Genomic DNA, 7,384 nt, shown 5'->3' on the forward strand with positions numbered 1-7,384 from the left:
ACGCTGTGGGGCTTCGAGTGGTCAAAGGAGCCAAAGGCGAAGGTGTAAGGAAAACCAAGGGCGGGCGAACCCTCAGAGGCAGAACCGCCAGACTGAGGAGCGCAGGCAGACTGAGGCATGGACTGCGGGGCTCTGGGAGGTGGCTCCTGTGCCGGGTATCGGGGCGCGTGGTATCGGCCTGAGCCAATGGGTGGCAGCACACCCGCCCCCTGGAGGGCGGAGGCCTGCGGGGGATGACGGCGTCCCCCACGCTGTGGGTGCGTAGAGTACGCAGGGTATGCCGTGCGTGTGTGCTGGCCAGTGCCTGGGTTCCAGGCGGGCACCGCCTCCAAAACACCCTTGAAATAAGTATGCATACTGAAATATATGGTATAGTTTTAAAAAATGATAATGTGTCTGGGCTGTAGTTTCAAAATGGCTTCCGGAATGCACAGGTTTAGCACAATCACTGTTAGCGTCACACCCACCCCAAAATCTTTTAAAGTACCTGCAGAAATAAATAGTAGCAAGTCTGTGGAAAACGGAGGGAGACATCAACAGGCCAGAAACTTGGACTCCTTTCTGTCAAGTTTGAGATATAAGGGGTTGGATGGGAGGAAACGCCAGTTTTGACATTCAGGATGTTCCTTCTTTCAAGAGATAGTTACTGAGTGCCTGTGATTACCAGGTACTGCAGATGCAGGAGTGAACAGAATAAAATAATATCTCTTTGCTCAGGGATTTTACATTTTAATGGAAGACTTCACCTTCTAGGACTTACAGAAAGACGCTAGGCCTGCCTAGAGACTTACAGAACATTCTCAAGATCAGACCAAGGGCCTAGAGCGGGAGCAAGCTGCGGGGCAGGTGGTGGAGCCAATCACAGAAGTTTGGGGACCACTCCAGCACCTTGTTATGCACACAGGGCTAAGTGGCTATGACCTTTATCCTCAAACTTCACTTCTGTACTGACGGAAAGAATTAAAATGTGACTTTTTGAACTGGCAAAATGCTGGACTGCTATAACGTGAGACGTGTCTCACTACTGACATCTAGTAATGCGGGATAAAAAAAAAAAAATAACGTTTTGTTTCCAATAGGCAGATAAACCCATAAAAAAAGAAGGGAAATTCCAAGAACCAAAAATAAACTGAAAACCAGAGCAATGAACTGTTCAAATGATTGTTCTCCTGCCCTGGATATGGGGGCTGGGTTGTAGGGCAGCCAGTCATACTCGTTTGCCCAGGACTTAACTGGTTTTAGCACTGAGAAATCCCTGCATCCCTAAGGAAACCAGAAGGATTGGTCCTCCTAGGTGTGGGCAAAATGTTACTCTCTCTAACTTGAGGTCTGGATGTTTAGGGGCAGGAGGTAAGGGCTCAAGGTGGGAGCTGGAACTGAGTACTCTGCAAAAAGCCATTGTCCCTAAAATCCTTAGGAAAAGGATGGAGTGGGGAAAATATAAATCACCCATGAACGAGCAGATGAGGAAGCTTGCCCCATCTCTGGATGAAGAAAATACGTATTTAACTCTCATTATATTTTAAAACCCTAGACCTGCATTTCATGAAAGTTTGGGGTTTAAATCTGTGACATATTATTGGAATCCGCAAGCCAAGAAATGGGTCCTCCTACACCGTCACCCTCTCTCCTGCCTAAAGAGATCCTAGACATGGGGCATCTAGAATGCCTGGCAGAAGCAAACATAAAGCCGACTTGGATGAATCCCTCTACAACCTAGGCTGAAAGAAAATGATCCTTTAAGGACACGCTCACAGTAAAAATTTATACAACACTACTTATCTTGAATAAGAATGGCATACAAACAAGAAAGTTAAAACTTACAGAAGAAGCTTCTCAGTAGCAATAGAAACTGGAAGATAACAGTAATATGCTCACGTGTGTATGTGTTTTGTTTTGTGTTTTTTCCTTTTGTCACGTTATTTTTTTCCTCAACTTATTTGGAGTAATGCAGTCTATATTTTTAGGTGACTGTTTTACTATTTGAAAATGTAAACTTAAAATATAAAGCTAATACATAGCTTTACTCTCCTCTTGAATAATACAAAGGGCTTTAGGATGTTTTAGCTTTGGACACCCTCCCCTCTCTCAGTTTATATGTTATTCACTATTTTAGCTCTATCCTGGTTTCATCATATAAATTAGACATCGTTTTTTTAGACCCATCCACATATGTAGTAACATTTTGCTTACCATTTCTTTGCATATCTCAGATCTGCCTTCTGAATCATTTTCCTTACGCCCGTAGCAAATCCTTTATAATGTCCTTGTGTGACAGTGTGATGTGGTAAACTCTTGGGTTTTTTTCTACCTAAAATATTTTGATTTTTCCCTGTTGTTTCATAATTATACCGAATATATAATTCTAGGTTTAAAAGTATTTTCCCTCTCAGAATATTGAGCATATTACTCTGTTATCTTCTAGTTTCTATTGCAACTGAGAAATCTGCTGTCAGTCTTTTTGCTGTGTAAGATCAGTTTTTCTTTGGTGTTCTGAACTTTCACAATGATGTAAGTAGGTGTGGAGTTTTTAAAAATTTTGCCTGCTTAGGAGTTTTAACACTTTCTGGATTTGTGTATTAGTTCTTAACAGTTCTGAACAGTTTCACCCATTTTCTTGTTAAAGGTTAGCTGGTCAAGGGATCAAACATTATTTGTATTTTATATTTCATAAGTGATTCTTAGAATTTACTTTTCTTTAGATCATGAATTTTTCAAAGGCTGGTGCCGTTTTCTTGAAATCTTATGAAATATCTTAAAAAAATTTTTAGGATCAAAACTGATTGTATCCATTTCAGTGTGTTAAGTAAGATTAGTGGCGTAATTCGTATCAGCTCAGAAATAGCTCTCTATATTTCTTCCTATACGCTGGGGGAGAAGAAAAAATGCTGGTGTCTTTGAACACCTCTGCCAGTTCTTCTGTGCTCCTAAAGCCTACGGCTTTGGAAAGAAGGCTATGTTTGTATAGGCACACTTGAATTTCAATCACTTGCAAATCATTTTCAAGACTTTTGTTTTATCTGCCCTGAGCGTCTATTATTATTTACCTGTTCTTAAAATTAACTTCTTGTCCTAAACAATAACATTTGCAAGATCAGATGTACTGTTTTATCTGCATTTTAAACAGTGACATTAAAATAAATACAGAAAGATTCAAATTTAAAACACTGTTTGTTTATGCGTCACTTCATACCACATTCTGCCAGGTCAACAGGTAACATGGTTTTGGCAAACACTGGATTAGCAGAACTCTATAGAGCTTTAGATATGCAAAGTTAGGCCCAAGGGACTAAAGAGTAGTGTTTCAAATTGTTCTGCCTAATAAATGAGAATAATCAAATTACAAGGGGAGAAACCAAGCAAGGGGGTGGGGGGAGAAGTGGAAGTCCTGGAAGCTGGAGAAAAGAAGTAACCTTGCAGGTTGGCTTATTTGCTCACACCTGTAATTCTCACACTTTGGGAGGCTGAGCCCGATGGATCGCCCAAGTTCAGGCGTTTGAGACCAGTCTGGGGAACATGGGGAAACCCTGTCTCTACCAAAAATACCAAAAATTAGCTGGGTGTAGCAGTGTGCAGCTGTGGTCCCTGCTCCTCAGGAGGCTGAGGTGGGAGGATCATTTGAGGCTGGGAGGTGGCAGTTGCAGTGAGCCAAGATTGCCCCCACTGCATTCCAGCCTGGGTGACACAGTGAGACTCCTTCTCAGAAAAATGAAATTAAAATAACCTTGCAAAGAGACAAGAAGTTGGAGCCTGCAGTGAAAGATGTCTGAGTATATTAGAAACTTTTTTTATATGTTTTTAAAATATAATTTTAAAAATTATATTTATTGTTTAAATAAATTTAACTATTTTTTAAACAAATTTAAAACATTTGTATATCCGTGCCTCACCCCAAACCAATTAAATCAGCTGAGGGCAGGGCTCAGAAGTCAATATTTTTTTTAAGGAAAAGTTTATCTTGTTACTCCAATATGGCGCCAAATTTGAAAATTGGTGCTATTGGTGCTGTGGAGGCTTGCTACTCAGTGTATGTAATCCTCAGATCAGCAACTTCACATCACGCGGGTGCTGTAGAATCTCAGGTCCCATGCCAAGCCTACTGAATCAGAGTCTGCATTTTAACAAGATCTCCAAATGGCTCATGTGCACACTGACGGTCAAGAAACATTGCCATCGAGAGCGCTTGTCATAAACAAGTTGCACCCCCCCTGGATCTGAGAATGCTTCACCTTATAAATAAATAGTCTACTTTCTCAGCCTTTCTTGCAGCTACATCTTGGGCAGGTAACCTACACAACATCAGTGAGATGCACCCATCCCAAATTTTGAAGAGGGGACTACTGATGCTGTAAAGAAGGGACTGCAGAGAATACTTTCTGGAGAAGAGTATCAACAGCAGCAGCGGCAGCCATGGTATCGGTTAGAGCTGCAATGGCCACTACTGTCAGTTGTGCAAGCCACAATGTAACTCAGTGCCCAGTGGTGACAGCTGAGGTTTCTTCACTGGACAAGTTCTGCGCCATGGTTTTGTGTGTCATTCCTGGAGACAACCTGGCTCTTTGGTTCATTTTGAGATTCTGTGGGCTAGTTACCCAATAAATTTTAATAAGTTGTTCTCCTGTTTAAACCAGCCAAAACTTCTGTGACTATTGCTTGCAACGAAGCATCTTGACTACATTAGGTGATGAGTGAGGTTAGCCAGACTGCTTTTAAAAAGAAGGTTAACAGCTAAAAGATTTATGACTCTTTACTGTGGTTATGTAGCATACTGTCCTGCTATTGTGTCCAACCTTTACCAAGTTTCCAGTACACACACAAATGCCTTATGTCAGCGGTATTTTGTGAGGAGTGTCAAGGACACTGTCCGTTGCAACATGGGTCAGGGACAGCATGCTGATCCACAGCAAGATGATATGTAGATGAAATAATTCAGCAGGAACAGTAGCTTACAGCCAAAAGTGACCTGGAAAAGCAAAAATCATAAGCTCAGTATGCCCAGCAAGATAGAAAGAAATACGTGCTATTCCCATTGCATGTTAGCAGATGTTTAAACCAATTCCATTTAAATCTCAGGGTATGGTGCCTCATCTTCTATTGGGCCTGTAATCGTGTGGTCCAGCATAGCAACACGCATCTCGTGTACACTTGTGCATACTTACAGATATGTCTATCAACTGAGCAACATTGGCTTAAGCCCTGCCTATTCACCTTTAATCCTACTACCTGCAATAATAGTTTATTCAGTCAAAACTTAAATCTCCTAAGCAGATTGTCTGAATTTTGGGATTGGTCTGAAGCAAACTTGCGTAATCTTCATGATGGCCTCTTGATTCTAAATATTAAATATTTAACTGAAAAATTATTGATTTGTTAAAAGTGATAATGTTGACACAAGGCACTGATACTGATACGGTGCATACTATGTACCAGGCATTATTGTAATCATTTTACTTCTAGTTCATCTAATCCTCATAACAATACTAGGTGGTATTATGATCTCAATTTTACGGAGAAGGAAGTAGAGGTACACAGAGGTTGGATAACTTGCCTGAGATCATAGTTGGTAGGCATCAGAGCTGTGATTTAAACCCAGTCAGACTTTAACATCTGAGTTCTCAACCATTATGCTATATTAGCAAACTACATGGAGGAAGAAAGGGGTAATATAGTGGGACAAATGTATGTATTAAATGTCTTGTTCCCATGAGAGTAGCTAAACAAAGAAGCCAAACCACAAATCTAAGCCCTAAACAACACTATGGTCTGAATGTTTGCCCCCACTCAACCCCTCACCTGTACATATGTTGAAACTCTAGTCCCTGGGGTGATGGTATCAGGAAGTGGAGCCTTTGGGAGATGAATTAGGTCCTAAGGGCAGAGCGTTCGTGAATGAGTGATGGTATTAGGAAGTGGAGCCTTTGGGAGACGAATTATGTCATGAGGCCAGAGCTTTGGTGAATGGGATTGATGCCCTTGTAAAAGAGGACTCAGGGAGCTTAGTTACTCCTTCTACCATGTAAGAATACAGCAAGAAGTTGGCAGTCTGCACCCCAGAAAAGTGTCCTCACCAGAACCTCACCGTGCTGACACCCTGGTCTTGGACTTGCCAGTCTCCAAAACTGTGAGATACAAATTTCTGTTGTTTATAAGCCATCCAGGTTCAGGTATTTTTATTATAAGAGCCTGAACAGATTAAGAAAGGTAGTACTGGGAGAGGGGTGCTGCTATAATAAATGCCTAAAACTATGGAATCAGTTTTGTAAATGGGTAATGGGTAGAGGCTGGAAGAGTTTTGACATGTATCCTAGAAAAATCCTACACTGCTGTGAACAGACCAGGCCATAAAGGGTGATTCTGATGAGGGTTCAGAAGGAGAAAAGGAGAGCTGTAGAGAAAACTTGACTCTTCTTAGAGAGTACCTAAGTAGTTGTGAAGAGACTTAGTAGAAATATAGACAGTAAAGACCATTCTGACGTGAGGAACATGTTATTGGAAACTAGAGGAAAGACAATCCTAGTTACAAAGTAGCAACAAACTTGGATAAATCATGTTCATGTACTATTGTTTTGTGGAGTATTGCTTTTACTATAGCAGCCTGAACAGATAATACATCTATCTACACTAATGAATTGCTCCAAAACAATTGGCCCTTGAGGAGCCTATCTGCTTAACAAAAGTAAAATTTCCACATTTCCTTCTGAATTTTGCCTGTTAACAAATCTTTCAGTACTTTTTTCAAATGTTGGAATCAATCTCATCTCTACACCACTGACTGACTACTCACACACATACTTCTCCCAGTTGCTTTGAAACTGCTTTTTCTGCATCAGGAGGCATCACTACTGAGCAAACTCTTGCAAATCACAAGTTGAACACTTGTGGAGGAAGCAGAGAGAAAAAGCTGGTATAACTCACTCTTCTTCCTTTCCTCATCCCTAATCATGCTAACCTTCATTTCCTTAGTTTTATTCTTTCTACATTCATTTTTTGTTTCTTATCCATTTTTGACAATATGAGTAATAGATAATATGTGCCCCTTTCTTTAAAATACTAAAAACATTCAGGTAGGCTTAAGTTACCTTTTGACCACCAGCTCTACATCCCAGATCCATTCCCAGAGATTGGTAGTTTGGTGTAAATCCTTTCAGATGTTTTTCTAGATGTTTCCTTTTATACACTTATAGGGAACATTTGATATTTGAACTTACAGAACATATTTACTAACATAAAATATGTGGCATTTTTATTATACTTGTAATAGAGAAATTATATTCATATAATAAGCAATATGTATATGTATACATATTGTAGAAAATATATGCTTACACTATATGTTTATACTTAGAGGGTATATAGAGGGAATATATATTATTTGGGGTATATG

Source organism: Pan paniscus, chromosome Y (genome assembly GCF_029289425.2).
Source record: "Pan paniscus chromosome Y, NHGRI_mPanPan1-v2.0_pri, whole genome shotgun sequence".
Taxonomy (NCBI): domain Eukaryota; kingdom Metazoa; phylum Chordata; class Mammalia; order Primates; family Hominidae; genus Pan; species Pan paniscus.